We start from the raw sequence: 18,550 nt of genomic DNA on the forward strand, positions 1-18,550 counted from the left end.
CACGCAGGACTCGTGGAGTGTGGGGGGCTGATCTTCGGTGCAGATGGTGCTTGGGGTTGGGGCTTCTCAATCCCCGGTGCACAACTTCGAGGGTACCTCAGAAGCTGCGCTTTAAGTTACTAGCCACTTTTTCCAGGTAGCCGGTCCCACGTCGCTCGTCGCCTCCACGGATCTTAGCTCTGCTGTAGATGTGGATCAGGGTCGGAGAAGTCTGGAAGTCAAGGCTCTGGTCAGGCTCTGCAGTCGGTTCCTCGTAGAACGTGGGCAAAGCAAAGGGTAGTCTCTTGATGGTGCCTGTTTGCACAGGGTAGCCACTCCTTGGCTACAAGGGAGATTCTTCAGTCTTCTTCTTTCGTCGAATGTCGAAGGTCCAGAGTTTCTGTTCAGTTTTGCAGGTTCAGGATAATCTAAAGTCTTGAGGCCCAACTCCCACTCTTATACTAATCTGGGGGGCTGGGATACCTGCTAGGTCACGCCTTATGGGTGGGACCTGGGAGGGGGTGGTTACACCCACTTCCCTTTGTCCAGTTTCGCGCCAGAGCTGGGGCTGGAGTGCCCCAGCGCCGGTTTGAACTGGACTATGCAAGGAACACCTTGTGTGCCCCAGGCATGTCTCATTCCTTTCAGCCCACCCTGCCCCAATACACTAAAGGCTGTCTGGGGAGGTGCTAGCACCTCCCCAAGCAGGAAACCTATTGTCCAGGCCTCCCTGGCTGGGATCACTCCCAGCTGCAGGAGGTCAGACTTGTGTCGTGGCAGCAGCATCCATTTTGTGATGCTGAGGCTTTCGTCAGAGGCTAACAGTTGAAGTATGATTTTAACATGTCTTTCCCTCTAGAAGGGGGGAATAATATTCTCATGTCCAGAAATGGCATGGGGGTATTATTCCACCGTGTTAGACACCTTACACGACATGTTTCGATAAAGCCAAACCATAGTTACCATAACCGTCTAAGATTATAAGGCACTTTAAGAGTATATGGTAGGCTATATCATAGAACAGCTATAAGGACAAGGTTCCGAAAGCTGCAGACAGGCTCAGCTCATGCTAGAGCACCATCTCACATGTTACCAAGCACTCTGCCTCCAGGATTGTCAAGGCCTGCCATAGGAGTGACTGATAGGTACACCTGTGTCTATATGTAAGTTAGGTATAGGAATACTACACCTAAGCAAGGGGTGATTACACGACCTTGCCCCAGCTGAGTGATCAGCCAGTTGTGTCAAAATGGAAGGCCAGGTCAGGGGTGGCATAATGCATGCTGCAGCCCCTGGTAGGCCTAGGGTACACCTATGCCCTGGGTACCTAGGGTACACTGTACAGGGGCCAATAAGGTGATCCTATCCAAATGGGTTATGCACCTAAAGTACATAGTATTAATTTAGAGAGAGAACAGCAGGGCTGTGGGTCTGATTAGCAGGCCCACAGCCACATCTAAGTCGAAAACCAGTAAAGCAAAAGCAAAAAGTGGGGGTGAACATAGAAAGCAGACCCTACTCTCCTACAGTGCCTAGCTGTAGTTTTTGAACCCTAGCTCTGCCATCACCTAGGGAAAACTAGCAAACCTATATATTTTTGAAAACTAGACACCCAAGGAAATCCAGAATGGGGTGACTTGACTCACTCTCACCAGGTTCTGTTAACCAGAATCCCTTGCAAACCTAAAAAATTGTCAAAAAAACCACATGTTCCTCACATTTCTATGGTGGAAAGTTCTGGAATCTGCGTGAATCCACAAAATTCCACCCACCCCGTGTTCCCCAAAATCTTCAGATAAAAATGGTAACTCACTTGTGTGGGTAGACCTAGTGCCCGCAACAGGAAACGGTGCAAAACGCAGCATGAACACACCACAATTTCACAGTAAAAAAACACGCTTTTTTGGCAAAGTGCCTAGCTGTAGTTTTTGAACCCTAGCTCTGCCGGCACTTAAGGAAACCTAGCAAATCTATACATTTTTGAAAACTAGACACCCAGGGGGGAATCCAGGATGGGGTGATTTGACTGGGTTTCACCCGGTTCTGTTACCCAGAATCCCTTGCAAACCTACATAATTATTAAAAAAAACACATTTTCCTCACATTTCTGTGGTGGAAAGTTCTGGAATCTGCATGGATCCTCAAATTTTCACCCACCCCGCGTTCCCCAAAGTCTTCCGATAAAAATGGTACCTCACTCGCGTGGGTGGGTCAAGGACCCGCGACAGGCAAGGGCCCAAAACCTATTGAGGCGACATCAAAATTACCTATCACAAACCAACCTGGTTTTGCAAGGGAGGTCCCATGAGTTTTTGGCCCGGGGCTCAGCGGCCATCTAGGGAAACCTACGAAAGCCACACATTTCTTGAAACTAGACACCCGGGGGAGTCCAGCAAGGTTCGGCTTGCGTGGGTCCCCCAACATTCTCCTACCCAGAATCCCCTCCAAACTTCAAATTTTGCTGAAAAAAATCACTTTTTTCTCAAATTTATGTGTGGGAAAGCTGTGGAATCTGGGTGGATCCACAAATTTCCTCCCACCCAGCGTTCCCCCAGGTCTCCCAATAAAAATGTTACCTCACTTGTGTGGGTAGGCATAGTGGCTGTTACAGGAAATGGCCCAAATCGTACTGTGGAGACTTCAAAATTACCTATAACAAAACGACCTGGTTTGGGGGGGGGGGCACCTGAGATTTTGGCCCCGGGCTCAGCGGCCATCTTGGGAAAGTACCAAACCCAAACATTTCTGAAAAGTAGACACGCGGGGGAGTCCAATGAGGTATGGCTTGGGTGGATCCCCCAATGTTTTCCTACCCAGAATGCCATGCAAACCTCAAATTTAGCTGAAAAAACATTTTCCACATATTTCTGATTGGAATCACCATGCCAGCACAAATGTCCTACCCCACAGCGTTTGCCTGAGTCTCCAGAGTAAAATGATACCTCACTTGTGTGGGTGGGGCAAGGGTCTGTGACTGGGAAGAGCCAAAAACTTTGGGAATAAGGGTATAGCACTAGGAAATTCTAAGCGCTCCATTTAAAAAAAAAAAAAATGTAACCAATTCTGCATTGGACAGCCACACAAGTGAGGTCCCGTTTTACTCAGGGCACTAAGGAGAATGCTGTGGGGTAGGACATTTATGCCGGCAGGGTGATTCCACACAAACATATGTGGAAAATGTGCTTTTTTTCAGCTAAATTTGAGGTTTGCTTGGCATTCTGGGTAGGAAAACGTTGGGGGATCCACGCAAGCCATACCTCATTGGACTCCCCTGGGTGTCTACTTTTCATAAATGTTTGGGTTTGGTACTCTCCCAAGATGGCCGCCGAGCCCGGGGCCAAAATCTCAGGTGCCCCCCCAAACCAGGTAGTTTTGTTATATGTAATTTTGAAGTCTCCACAGTACGATTTGGGCCATTTCCTGTTGCAGCCACTATGCCTACCCACACAAGTGAGGTACCATTTTTATCGGGAGACCTGGGGGAATGCTGGGTGGGAGGAAATTTGTGGATCCGCTTAGATTCCATAACTTTCCCACACAAAAATTTAAGGAAAAAGTTATTTTTTCCAGCGAAATTTGAGGTTTGCAGGGGATTCTGGGTAAGAGAATGTTGAGGGACCCACACAAGCCATACCTCGCTGTACCCCCCAGGTGTCTAGTTTCCAGAAATGTATGGGTTTGGTAGGTTTTCCTAGATGGCCGCCGAGGCCCGGGCCAAAAACCCATGGGACCCCCTTGCAAAACCAGGTTGGTTTGTGATAGGTAATTTTGATGTCACCTCAATAGGTTTTGGGCCCTTGCTTGTCGCGGGTCTTTGACCCACCCACGCGAGTGAGGTACCATTTTTATCGGGAGACCTGGGGGAACGCTGGGTGGGAGGAAATTGTGGATCCATGCAGATTCCAGAACTTTCCCACACAGAAATTTGAGAAAAAAGTGATTTTTTTCAGCGAAATTTGCAGTTTGCAGGGGATTCTGGGAAGGAGATTGTTGGGGGACCCACATAAGCAATACCTCGCTGGACTCCCCCGGGTGTCTAGTTTCCAGAAATGTGTGTGTTTGCTAGGTTTCCCTAGATGGCCGCCGAGCCCGGGGCCAAAAACCCATTGGACCGCCCCTTGCAATACGAGGTTGGTTTGTTATAGGTAATTTTGATGTCGCATCAATAGGTTTTGGGCCTTTCCCTGCCGCGGATACTTGGCCCATCCACACAAGTGAGGTAACATTTCTATTGGGATACTTGAAGAAATGCTCGGGGATGGAAATTTGTTGTTACTTTCTGCAGCGTGAAAATTTGAGCACAATAACGCAAGGAAAATGTGAGAGTCACATTTTGAGGTTTGCAGGACATTGTGGGTAACAGAACTTGTTGGGATCCACACGAGAGACCACACCATGTACTCCCATGGGTGTTTAGTTTACGACAAAATCTACATTTGGTAGGTTTTTCTTAGATGAAATGTACACCTTGGCAGAGAGACAAAAAAGACAAAGATTACTACACAGCCATCTATTCCTCGAGCACACACAGATACTGGTTGGATTTGGCACGAGGGCGAGTGATTGTTCAGTATACAAAATGTTATCAACAAGAGATTTCACAAAAATTAAATGCACTGTCAATAATTGAAAGGACAAAAAACGGAACCACTGACTCGCAGCTCGTGAGCTGTAAAGCCACGACAAGGCACCAACCACTTTACAGGCCATTCATACACCTTTCATACATGATACAAACAAGACCATTCACACCACCGGGCACAAAACCAACACATTACAACATTCACAAAAAGGGACAAGGTACACCCTGCTTGACAAAAACAGAAAAGACAAATATTTCTGCGCAACCACCTATTCCTCAAGCACACATACATACTGTTTGGATTTGGCACGAGAGTGAGTGATGGTTCAGTATATACAGTTGTATTAACCTGAGATTTCACAAAAATGAAATGCACTGTTAATAATTGGAAGGATGAAAAACGGAACCACTGACTCGCAGCTCGTGAGCTGTAAAGCCACGACAAGGCACCAACCACTTTACAGGCCATTCACACACCTTTCATACATGGTACACACAAGACCATTCACACCACCGGGCACAAAACCAACACATTACAACATTCACAAAAAGGGACAAGGTACACCCTGCTTGACAAAAACAGAAAAGACACATTTTTCTGCGCAACCACCTATTCCTCAAGCACACATACATACTGGTTGGATTTGGCACGAGCGTGAGTGATGGTTCAGTATATACAGTTGTATTAACCTGAGATTTCACAAAAATGAAATGCACTGTTAATAATTGAAAGGATGAAAAACGGAACCACTGACTCGCAGCTCGTGAGCTGTAAAGCCACGACAAGGCACCAACCTCTTTACAGGCCATTCATACACCTTTCATACGTGTCACCCATATAAAACCATTCACACCGCCAGTCGCAGGCCCAGCACATTACAACCCTCACTCCAGCAGACGGCGCCATTCAAGGCCCCATCACTTTCACACGCCCACATTCCTGACACAGCAACCACTCCAGCTCACGGATTGCGTAGAGTGGCGTTTGGCTAGCAGTGTGTGTAGTGACCAGCAGCAAGTCACTACTCGCACACCACCAGCCTGGGGCCAGTCTACCCACACCGCCAGCCAAGAAAAAGTCCACACACACCGCCAGCCGACGCCAGTCCACGCTCACCGCCAGCCAAGCGCCAGTCCACTCTCACCACCTGCCAAGCGCAAGTCCACTCACACCGCCAGCCAAGCACCAGTCCATACACACCGCCAGCCAAGCACCAGTGCACACACATCGCCAGCCAAGCGCCAGTCCACGCACACCGCAAGCCAAGCGCCAGTCCACGCACACCGCCAGCCAAGTGCCAGTCCAGGCACACCGCCAGCCAATCGCCAGTCCACACACACCGCCAGCCAATCGCCAGTCCACACACACCGCCAGCCAAGCGCCAGTCCAGGCACACCGCCAGCCAAGCGCCAGTCCACGCACACCGCCAGCCAAGCGCCAGTCCACGCACACCGCCAGCCAAGCGCCAGTCCACGCACACCGCCAGCCAAGCGCCAATCCAGGCACACCACCAGTCAAGCACCAGCCCACACACACCGCCAGCCAAGCGCTAGTCCAGGAACACCGCCAGCCAAGTGCCAGTCCAGGCACACCGACAGCCAAGCACCAGTCCAGGCACACCGCCAGCCAAGCGCCAGTCCAAACACACCGCCAGCCAAGCACCAGTCCACGCACACCACCAGCCAAGTGCCAGCCTAAACACACCGCCATCACATTTAGGATTTGTTTATACAAAAAAGAAAACGCAAACAAATTGCAAATAGATACAAGTCTACTAACACAAAATCTGAAACTAAATACATTACACAAATGCCAACCTTGAAACTGAACAAAAGATATAAAACAATAGAGACTAGGCAGTTCACTTTACCACTCATGGATGCTCCCAAAAATTATTTTGCGTGTGGTACATTCTAAAACAAGCAGGCACACACAGTCCAAGGTTAGAAGGACACTCGGGGCAGTACATACGAGTCTCCTTCCACATACCTCTTCGCCAACAGACTCTACATCTCCTACTGGGAAAGTCTTTTGAGGGTGTGGAAGGAATGTGATCAGGAAAGTGGCGACATTTCAATCTAGCCACATCCTCCACCACTCCAACTTTAGGAACACTTGCCTGATCCACTAGAACAAGGCTGCCTATTACAGACTCCTGAAACTTAGAAAAATCATCTTTGACTCAGGACAAGAATCCTTGAATACAACAAAAGCATTAAAGGTTGCCAAGTGGAAAAGATGGATAGCCAACTTCTTATACCAAATGTAAGCCTTACAAAGAGCAGCAAAAGGTTCCAACCTCTGATCTACTCTATCAACTCCACCCATGTGCCTATTATAGTCTAAAATACACACAGGTTTGCGCGCTTCAGCAACCTGACCCCAAACAGTCACAGGTGCAGTGCTTTCATCATGGATGGTAGTCAGCATGTAGACATCTCTCCTGTCTGAAAACTTCACAGCTAGAACCATACCATATACTCTTAACCGCATTATAAGTCTATCGCGATACCGTGATAACTTGAGAATGGCTACACAGAACCATATCGTGTTTGGTGTCAAACATGAAGGAATCATACCCCCAGTCCAGCCATGGGCATGAGGGTACGATTCCCCCTTGCTAGAAGGGCGATATGGGAAAAGCGGTAGAATTTAGACACCAATTTAAAAGTGCACAAGTTACACAAAATGGCTACTGCCCGCCACCTACACGACCCGGGCTGGCTGTTGCTGGGGAAAACCCCAGCCTCGCCAACTGGACAATAGGGCTCCTGTGGCAGGGAGGTGCTAGCATCTCCCCAGACAGGATAATGTGGATTGGAACAAGGTGGGTGCACCAAATGTCCTTTCAGAGTTGCACGTAGGCAGCTGCAGAGACCTAATTCTGCATACCCCACTTGGAACCGGTTCAGGGGCATCCTGCCCCTCGCCCAGGCGGGAAACACACAAAGGGGAGAGGGTGTAGCCACCCTTTCCCGCCTCACCTACCATTGGTGGACACTACTCTGGACACTCCCCTAATCTTGGGGATAAAGGTGAATAACGTGGCCCCAGAGCCTTAGATTAATTTGGAACTTCACAGAACCGACCTTCGACGAGCTGCTGCCCAGCTGACTGAAGAAATCTCCCTTGGGATAAAGGAGTTATCCCCCTGCTTGGCAGGCACCTGAAACACTGCAAGTGTCCCAGTTAGAACCTCGCTGCTCTGACGGACTTCGACTTCCAGCACCCTTGAGGTGGGTTTCCAGTGCATCCCAGAGGCCAGTGAGTGTGCTCAACGAGTTTGGGCACCGTGGACCGCGTGGGTGCCGAGATCCCCAATACCCCAGGACACGGCCATCTCTTGCATAGCACACGACCCTGACCAGTGGGGAAGTTGTGCTTTGGTCTGTTTTTGAGCCAACCACTCTACAGCAATTGTGCCAAAGACCAGCGCCCTAGCCCCCTCCGGTGGCCCGTTGGTGCCCTTTTACGCACGCCAAATTGCCGCCTCCCGCAGTCCCTTGTCTCTCGACTTGTGGGCCCTAGCGGAGGTCTATCTCGACAAACAAGAGTTCCCCTGGTTGCTCCAGGCCTGCTCTACAGTCTCTCCAAAGGAGACCTCTTCCAGACCTTGTGGGTCTGCACTGTAGCTGATTTGTTTATTCTTCGTGGGTTGCGGTTGCCAAGGCTTAGTGGATCCAATCCGGACACTAACACCGCAGCGACCCTCATCCGACGTGGGACAGTCGCCCTCCGGAAGCTGGCCTTCCTTGAAGCCTCCCGGAGCCCGTGGCTGCAGATCCAAGCAACAGCACCTCTCACCTGAAGCACCCGACATCGAAGGGCTCCTTGCTTTGAGCCTCCTGGTCACTGTGCCGTGACCCAGACTCTGTCCCCTCTGCTTTCAGGTTCTTCTCTACAATCTTCACATCTTTGATCTTCACGGCATCATCGACGCTTTTGGCTAGCAGTACTTTTGACTATTTTCCTATAGAAAATCAGCCCGTGACCCGACACCAGAATCGAGCTATGCACCCGGCTTCCCTGGGGCAGGTAACAGTGGTACTACGGTACTCTCGAGGTGGTGGGCTCTTCAAAAGCTTAACTCCAAAGTTTTAACTTTGTACTACTGCTAGAAGTATTTTTAATCTGTTTATTTCAAACCGCGACATTCTCCATAGGCTAACATTGAGATCCCGATAGCAGCTCTTTGCACTGCACGCGTCTCCCGTGGGTTCCCTTCCTCATAACTGTGGGTGGATTCTGAAGGGGCAAGCGATCCTGAATTCCCTAGGCATTGCCTGTAGAACTGTCGTGGTTCTTATACCACTATTGTAGTATATGGTTTGGTCCCCCTAGCGGCCCATTGATTTCTGTGCTATTTATTGTGTTTATAAATGCTTGTTTGAAGTGTAACTTTGCCACTAGTCACATAAAGCGACAGTGGGATTCTGTCTAGAATAAATACATATATTTTATATATATACCTGTGTGGGCTACTCTTTCATTTGGTTATTCAAGAGGTTATTATGGTAAAACAATAAGCTTAACACTCCTTCAAGACTTAGCCTGAAGGCTGCTCTCCACAGCTACCACTAGGATAGCTTTATTTAAAGGTTGTCTTAAACCTATCCTCAATAAGAGTCGAATTGGACTGGTGCAAGGTGTCCCTATAACTAGGAACAGCATATATAAACAAAGTAGGTCGCACACTGCTCGTCATACCAGCAAATAGCCCCATAGAACTCTGGATAATGTAGTAGCAACGGTGAGTACGCCTATGCCACGAGTATGTCACTATAATGCCATCCCTGGACACGTGTTTCGAGGTAATTGCCTCTCGTCAGCAGGGAGCAGGTAGGTATGTGGGGTGCCAAGTAGACTGCCAAAATATTAAACGCACCCCGCATACGGTCCTGCTCCCTGCTGACGAGAGGCAATTACCTCGAAACACGTGTCCAGGGATGGCATTTTAAACTTTACACTCGTGGCATAGGTGTACCCGCCGCTGTCACTACATTCTCCAGAATCCTATGGGGCTATTTGCTAGTATGACGAGCGGTGTGCGACCCACTTCGCATTTAGGAACAGCATATGCCAGGCCAACTTCTCACAACCTGTCAGTCCCTTGTAAAGTGGTATCTCAGATACTCAGGGCCGGTAAATTAAATGCTACTTGTTGGCTTGCAGTGCTGTTTGTGCCACCCACCATAGTAGCCTTTCAAACCTGTCTCAGTCCTTTGCCATTGCAGGGCCTGTGTGCGCAGTGTTACTGCCGCTGTGACGTGACACCTAAAGTGTTTGCCACGTCTGTGACCCACTTTTATTGCATGTCAGTCACCCCTAAGGTAGGCCCTAGCTAGCGCTATGGACGGGTGCATTGTAGGTGAAAGGTAGGACATGTACCTTAAGTGTGTGACATGTCCTGGTAGTGACAACCAGCCATTTTGGTTTCTCACTGCTGTGAGGCTTCCCTCTCATAGGAATGCATTGGGGATTCCCTGATAAGTGTTTAAGTGGTAATTCCTGATATGAGAGGAGCAGTGTGGTCAAGTTTGGTATGTTTGGAATAGTAATAATAAATGCTACGCAATGGTGTGCGCAGATTTATTATCACTATTTTAGAAATGCCACTTTTAGAAGTTGGCATTTCTGTGTGCTATGTGTCTGCCTGCCTGATCTGAATTGCATGTCTGGCTCTGGAGTGACAGGGGCTGGTGAGGTGTGTGTGGCTCCAGGGAGGGCAGGTTGAGTCAGCACTAGGCTGAATAGGAGATCTGCATTTGGAGTAGTGGGAGGGGTAGTCCCCGGACCCTGAATAGGTCTGTGCCTGCCTAGGCGAATGCAGGCTCCGCCCCCTGTGGTGTGTCTGATGACTGAGCCCCCACCTGACAAAAGGGAAGAAGAGACCTGTAAACAGATTGCTCCAATACCCCCCAGAACCAGTTGGGAGTGGTTCCCCCAGCCCTGTACCAGGCCAGAACAAAGGAAAATATAGTATAAGTACTGGGCTGTGACCCCATGTTGGTGTTTGTGCTCCCTTGCTACTTGGGGACTGCTGCTGCTGGGCCCGAGGAGGAACCGCCACGAGGGACTGACTCCCTGCTGGAGGGCCCTGTGAGCTGGCCTCTCTCCCAGGACGGAGAAAGTGCTGGGGCTTCGCAGCACTGAGCTGCGACCTATTTAGAGGGAATCCCGGCGTGGGGATTCCCCCGCATTGAGGCCTTGCAAGCGGGAGACTACCCCGCTGTTTTGTGCTCCTGCAAGCAGGAGCCTACCCCGCTGTTTTTTGCTTACGGGAGCGGGAGCCCACCCCGCTTTTGAGTTTACTTACCGGCAGGAGCCCATCCCGCATTTGTGAGCCGGAGAGAGACTCGCAACCAAAAAGGAAGTCAGGCAAGCTGCCTGGTTGTGGGCGGGGCCTCCATCAAGGCCCATGGACCAATTCGGGCGAACAGACTGCCACCGGAGGAAGTCCGGCAATCCTGCTGCCTGGAGGGAGGCAGGGCTCCCGTGCTGGTGAGAGCCCCGCGCGCGTCCAGAGAACCTGCAAGGAAGCCCCCGGACGACCCGACGCGTACCTTAGCCCTGACGGAGACTGTACAAGGAAGGTGTGGCTCCTGTATGCCGGTGCCTTTCTCCCGATGTGAAGGAGAGACTGGAGGAGCCCAGAAGGAGAGCCCGGTGAGTGGGACTTGAATTTGCACAGTTGGGGCAGAGAGAAGTGCCCCGGGAGGAGCCCAGTTGACGGAGCTCCCTTGTACTGATTTCTTTTTGGAAACAATTTGGTAGTTAGAAGTCCCAGAGTGGGGCTTCCACGGCACAGTTGGTGCTAGGGCTAATTTCGTTTGGCCTCATTGTGGGGCCATGAGCATCACAGGAAGGGTCCCAGTGAAGGGGGCTCACCAGGCACAGTTAGTGCTAGTGCTTGCTAATTTTCACAGCTGCACCGCAAGAGCAGGGACAGCTGCAACGTCAGGGGCATTGTTTGGGTCTCTAGAGAGACCAGGGTGGATTGCACCCTCACCCCAGTGGAGCCCTGACATTTTGGACAGAGGGCATTTGAGCCCCAGAGGAAGTCCATTGTGCCTGGGGTCAGGTTTGGTACCTGTGAGTGCCCGGAGTGCGCAAGGCCCTAAGGGAAGGTGATGAATGCACCTAGGGGTGTCACTAAGGTGCCTTCCTAATTGCGATTTATGCATAATGTGTTCTATGCCTAATGTGATGCCGACATAATGCGTTTATGTTGCAGGTGATAATGCTAAGTACAGTATTTTACCAGTAGTCACTGGTTGTGTTTTAAATGTGCTACTAGTGCTTTCTAAAGGTTCTGACAGTGGCCCGATTGACCCTGTCCTGTATATAATCCCCTGTGAATATTGCTTATTGCCAGTTGGCACAGTGTATATATGTGATTATGATTCTAATGTGTTTTGGGTAATACAAAGGCTTTTTTTTTAATATAAGCTTGTGAGGAGTTTCTTTTGTGGTGTGCCTAGTGTGTTGCTGCTGTGTGTGTGTGTTGGCCAAACGCTTTACACATTGCCTCTGGGATAAGCCTGACTGCTCGTGCCAAGCTACCAAGGGGGTGAGCAGGGGCTATCTTCAGCATGTAACTCCCTTGCTCTGACTAGAGTGGTGGTTAGACTAGACTAGAGTGGTGGCCCTGACTGACTTGGTGCTAGAAATCCCATTTCTAACTCCAAGCAACAAGCACAATTTATTGCTAGCTGCTTGTTTCTTCTAATCCTTTTGTTTCTCCCCCAGGGGTGGTAGGGTAACACCCACTGCACTACCTAATACCTGCTATCGCTGCTTTACGCTGGGCTTGAATCACACCATTTTACTTGCATGGCACACGGCAGGCTGCAGATACGATGGTCACCTCTTCGATGAAGGGGGCCCTATCTCTTTCGAGCAGCTTGTGAGAAGCTGGCCTGGTATATGATGTCCACTGCTGTAAGTGAAAGACACACAATTGATGGACGGAATGCAGAACAAATCAAAACATTCACCCCCAGTCAAGAGATCTGGGTTAAATCCATCATTCTTTTGCTCACTATGCTACCCCAGTTTAGACCTGGCCATATGCAAATCAGTCTTGACCCTGTGCCTCATGGGAACAGTCCAGCCCGAACTGCCAAGCCAGGTCCTCCCTGGACCGGAAACAAGCATCCTAGGAACGGTTTCGAGGTTTCACCCCTGTTCAGCCAGGATAGCTTGATTCCAGTGGCACAGTGAGCCCAGGACCCACGTCTGGGCATACCTGGCACACTTAGGGCGAGAAAGCAAAAGACACACAATTGATGGACGGAATGCAGAACAAATCAAAACATTCACCCCCAGTCAAGAGATCTGGGTTAAATCCATCATTCTTTTGCTCACCATGCTACCCCAGTTTAGATCTGGCCATATGCAAATCAGCCTTGACCCTGTGCCTCATGGGAACAGTCCAGCCCGAACTGCCAAGCCAGGTCCTCCCTGGAACGGAAACAAGCATCCTAGGACCGGACTGTAAGTGGGCACCTTGCACCAGTCCAGAAAACCCTTATGGTGATTTAAGAGGTCTTAGACAACCTTAGAAAGCTCTCTAAGTGGTAGCTGTGGATAGCAGCCTTCAGGCTTAGTCCAGAAGGAGTGTAAAGCAGCTTGTTTTACCAGAATGCAATCTTATAGTATAGAGTAAGTGAAAAAGAACCACACCAAGTATTTATAAATATATGCATTTATTATAGAATACTCTAGTATGTTTAAGTATCTCCCACACGGAGATAAACACAATGCAAACAATACTTTAGCACAAAATAAGGCAAATAGCACAAAATACACAGAGGGCCCCAGGGAGGGACCAAACCATATATTAAGAAAGTGGTATAAGAACCACGAATCGAGTCAGGACAATGTCGGGAGGACGTAGAATTGCTGGCGACTCTCAAAACCACCCAAGGTAAGTAGATAGGGACCCCACGGAGAGCCTGTGCAGTGTAGGAACATGACTGCGTGCTCCATACAAGTCTATGTGCAAGTCGCTGTTGGATTTTGAAAGATTTAGGACCCTTCCCAGTGGACCCTGGAAGAACCCCTTTAAAGACAGAAGGTTGGAGAGCAACCCCACCTGTAGATACCTTAGTACTCACGTTACCTACACCAGGGAAGCCGGGTGCATACGTGTGAAGTGGTGTCGGAAACCGCTGTCGAACCCAATGGAGGACATCAGGAAAGTGCCGCTGCTGGAAGAGGAGAAAGTGTCTGTGCAAATCTAAACCTGGATTCTTGAGGAGTACCTGAAAGCAGAGGGGACAGAGTCTATGTCACTCAGTGGTGACCAGGAGACTTGGAAGACAAATGCCCTCCGATGTCGGGTACTTCAGGGAAGATGACGAGGACCTTGACTCTGCAGCTGTGAGGACCAGGCGACGCTGAGGAAGACCAGGAGCTGTGCACGAGCTGTCCCTTGAAGGATGCAGAGTGCTGAGGGGTCGGTGTCCCACGGGAGCACCAACAAGCCTTGGCAAATGGAACCAACGCAGGAATCCAAGAAGGAGAAACATTGGGACCAACAAGGTCCAGGGGACTCACCAAAAGTAGGGGAGTCAGGGCTGGCCTGAGCAATTAGGGGAGTCCAAAAGAAACAAATGTGACCCTCAAGTGGACCCACAGGCCGGAGGCCCTGGAGTCCCCAGAGGACCTCAAGCAGCTCACCAAAAAGATGCAGGCCACGATGCACACAATGTGGTGTGGCTGAAGACTCTGGTCGCTGGAGGTGCTCGAGGTTGGGGCTACTTGGAGCCCGAAGTTTGTCTTCCAAAGAAACCAACAAACCTCTGCAACTGCAAGTTGAACGCCGTGCACAGAGTTTCGGTTATTGCAACCCCCACAAGGGATACTTGCCTCAGACTTGGTTAGAGGGTAGAGTATGCCTCGGGAGCTGTGGAAAACCACCACCTGTGCTGCAGAGCCCATGGAGTCCAGAGGAGCTCAGGATCTGCAGACCGGTCAACTTAGTTGCGGTACCTGCAAATGCAGGAGAGTGACTCCTGCACTCCAAGAGAGATTACTTTGGTTGTCTTTGATACTTCACAGGCCTTGGAAGGTTCCTGTATGATGCACAGACGATGCAACAGACTGGAGGAGAGACAAAGTGGGGCCCAAACAAAGTCCAGTGAAGTCCAGAGTACCCAGGCGGTAAAAGTGCAGTGGTGTCTGATCTGAATCTTATCCCACAAATAATCTAGGGACCTACACCCAGTTAAACCCTTAAGTACCATAGGAAAAGACTTGGGGAGATTCAGGGGAACCTCCCAGGGCAAGGTCTGGACAGCGGGGAAGTTACTCCCATATCCTTTGTCCAGTTTCACGTCAGAGCAGGATCTGATGGCTCCCAGAACTGGTTTGAACTGGACTATGCACAGGGATACCAAATGTACCCCTCATGTGGAATTTCTGGCACTGGCAAGTGCACCCACCCAGCCCAAATACACTAAATCCTGTCTAGGAGGTGGTCACACCTCCCTGTGACAGGATGCCTATTGTTCGAGCTTCCTCTGCGCAAGCTTGGCACAGCAGCAGAAGGGCAAAAATGTGCCTCTGGTCGGCAGCAACCACTTTGTGCTATCTGGGTCTAGGAGGCTGGTACTGGGAACACAGAGCTTAACGGAGGGCTCTTCTAGTGCTTGGAATCATACCTCCCACACCGTTTACTGTGTGGCTGTATGATTCCAACATGTTTGATACCAAACATGATAGGATTTGTTGCAGCCGTTTTCGACATGGTCCTTGCGTAATTATGTGGTGCCCCTCTATATAGTATAAGGCTGCTTCACTGACAACCCGGGAGAATGGACTCCGAAGGCTGCAGGGGTGTCCTGCTCATGCAGGAGCACCCTTTCACTTAGAACCAAGCACCCTGCCTTCAGGATTGTAAAGGCCTGCTATAGGGGTGATGTATAGGTTTTAAGTGCAGTGACCCTTAGATATAGTAAACCTATATCTTTAGTAAGTGGTGCATGCACCAACTTACACAGGCTGCAATGGCAGGCCTGTAGCTCCATTGTGCAAATCTCTCATGGGTGGCATAATGCATGCTTTAGCCCATGGGAGACCTCTGGGGTACCTATGCCCTGGGTACATGGGTGCCATATACTAGGATCTGACAAGGGTACCGCAGTATCCAATCTGGGATTGTACCTAGGTACTAACACAACAGTTTAGGGAGAAAGCAGATAGACTGGGGTCCTGATTAGCAGGATTCCAGTCTGACAAGTCAAAAACAGCATCACATCAAGCAAAAAGTGGAGGGGCCATTGAAGCAGAGCCTACTATACTACATAGCTGCACAAAGATTTTACGTTGTCAGAAACGTAGAGAATGCACTATCTTCAAATTTGCCACTGGCTCACTCATCTGACAATTCGCGCTGGGGCACAGCGCCCACTCACCCCCTTTCACAAATGGATTGTAACCAAGACCTCTGACAGCTGCCTTATAACAGAACTTGAGAATAAAAAACACAGGAGTAAACCCGTTAACCCAGTTGAGACCGGGTGGAGTATATAGCATAAACAACAGTGTCTCAACCGGTAATCATTAGCAAAGACAATTACAAGAAGTGTATAAATCATGTGTGGAAGGGAAAGAAAAGAGGTGAGGCCAAAAGCAGATTTGCAGAATATATGTTGTTATTTGTCAGTAGTTATATCAGCACTACAGTACAATTAAACTTAAAGTAACCATAACAACCAGGTGTGCACTTAACCTGCTAGTGTGGGTGAACGGTGCAGTGACACAACGGTGAAAAAACCGCCGTAAAAACAAGTAGTACTGAGGTCAATGATACAAGACAGATCAACATAAGTCAAGTATTATGATTTAGGCAGAGTTGACTGACCCTGTGGAAACTGGGTTTGCGCTGAGTAGTCAACGGCTTTTCGACCTGTTCAATATCCGGTAATCTTCAGGACGATGGTTACTAAATCATAGATAGTGCTGTACAAAAAGGAGTGGTATAATGTGAAAACGAGAGTTGGGAGGCCCTGGATACAAGAGTTAGTGGGAAAAAGATATAGAGTAGTCAGGTATGGGAATTAAGGCTACCTGAGGGAATAATCCAGATTGCAGGGTTCAAGGACGTGGGCTTGTGGCAAGGAGGTAACTGAAGAGAAAGAAAGGAGGAAATCAAATTGGGTCCTACATTGTTGCGCTAGACTGGAATTGTGGGGCGACAGGGGCAAGGGCAATAAGTACCTGAATACACTCTGGTGGGGGAGCAGTAAATGGATCCTGCAGGTAGACAATGGAATGCTGGATGCAGGTTCGACCTGGAAATAAAACAGGGGGGAGATGAGCGAGCGTCCTAGAGCGTGTGTGATAGCACGGCAGCAGAGAACACTGGGGGACTTGCTTAGGCACTGGAGATACTCTGCCCAGCGTGGAGCAAGATGAATCAGCGTAGGAATACGGCTAAGGAATCTCTGCCAGGCGTGGAGCAAGATGAATCAGCATGGGAATGTGGGAAAGGAATCGCCGCTGTCAAGGGTGTTGGACAGGCCAGACGTCCGAGGGCCCAACCAGGCGCGCTTACAAATAGAGGAATCAGGGGATCGGCAGGAGAACTAAACTCACGGAGGACGAGTGAAGCGTCCGGGACCCAGGTCTAGCGTGCTCAGAGCTGGCCGGTAAAGACTGAGGAGGGCGAAATGTACTGCCGGTCACATGGGCCGGGGAGAACTAGACCAGGAGAATGGAGGTCCAGGCGGGTGCCCCGGGGGGATGGAATAGGAGAAAGCACCAGTAGCAAGATGGGGACTAAAAGAATAAAGACACCGAGAGGTCATGATAATTGGAGCAATAGTAATTCATTTGTTACAATTCGGCAGACATCAATCTAAAATACATTGGGATAAATTCACAACAATTCAACTAAAACAGTGGTTTGAAATTGAATATCGAGAAGTGATAATTGAATGTGCAAAGGTCATGTACTATGACAAACATAGGATACCATACGTATATAATTGGTTGCATTGTAACAAACGTAGAATACTATTGGCATATTAATAGTTCACATGGGAAAAAGGCAATGGATGATAGTTAAACCGGTGGAAGGGAAGGAACGGCAGGGGTGGGAAGGGGGTGGGGGAACCAATACAAGCAACGTGTGCATGTACAAACGGGGGATGACAATCAGTGAAACTGATTGAAAAAGGGGGGGAGAGGGGAATAGGGGTTGGGAGGGAAAGGGATAAAAGGAACAAAACAGTGATTTAAGACAAATACGTAGACGGTCCTATTCAGCATACATTAAAATCCAAGCGGAGTCAAAGACTATTTAAAGACAGAGTAGGCTAGGTCAATGGAGTTAAGATGTTGCAATGACAGAGTTCCATTCATCTAAGGAGTTGAGTCCATTAGCCACAGAGTTGCAGCGGGCGATCCACCTACACTCGCATTTATTCAAAAGAAGGTGCAGATTGCCACCCCGGATAGGGAGTTCCGGGCGGTCAATGACCTGCCATACCAAGTCTGTTTCAGAATGGTTGTGTTCTTTGAAATGTGCCACTAGTGGTGCATTCTCGATGTTGCATCTGATGCGGCTTTTATGTTGGGCACTATGTTGCTTTACCATCTGGGTCGTCTGGCCAATATACAACAAGTTGCAGGAGCAACATATGGCCTAGATGACGGTGGTGAGGCAATTGTAGAATTGTTTGAGTTGGTAAGTGTGATCAGAGGTGGCAAATACTTTTGTGTTGGTGGTAAGATCACAAACTGCACATTTCTGGCATTTGTAGTGGCCAATGATGGGTGGTAGCACCCACATAGATGTAACAGATGGAGTTTTCTTTTCTATTTGTGGCCAGGTAATCATGTGGACCAATTTATCAGAAAGGTTGTTGCCTCTTTTATATGAGAATAAGGGAGTTTCTCTAAAGGGTGCAAGGGTTCAAAGCGTGCATCAGTTTCTCTTGATCACCTTGCTGACCTTGTTGCTCGAGGGAGTGTAAGTG

The 18,550-nt window shown here is 49.3% G+C and overlaps 1 long non-coding RNA gene across 6 annotated transcripts in view; it reads right to left on the reverse strand.

Moving 5' to 3' along the window:
* The window catches only part of LOC146822579 (uncharacterized), a 64,392-nt gene extending 47,172 nt beyond the window's left edge, over nt 1-17,220 (reverse strand). For 4 of the 6 annotated variants that reach the window (XR_014962052.1, XR_014962053.1, XR_014962050.1 and 1 more), the window contains exon 1: nt 16,432-17,220. This is a non-coding gene — a long non-coding RNA (uncharacterized LOC146822579). The remainder of the gene's footprint in view (nt 1-16,431) is intronic. The other 2 variants (XR_014962055.1, XR_014962054.1) reach the window with 2 other exon arrangements.
* Between the last annotated feature and the right edge of the window lie 1,330 nt (nt 17,221-18,550).

This window comes from Triturus cristatus, chromosome 5_2, assembly GCF_964204655.1.
Source record: "Triturus cristatus chromosome 5_2, aTriCri1.1, whole genome shotgun sequence".
Taxonomy (NCBI): domain Eukaryota; kingdom Metazoa; phylum Chordata; class Amphibia; order Caudata; family Salamandridae; genus Triturus; species Triturus cristatus.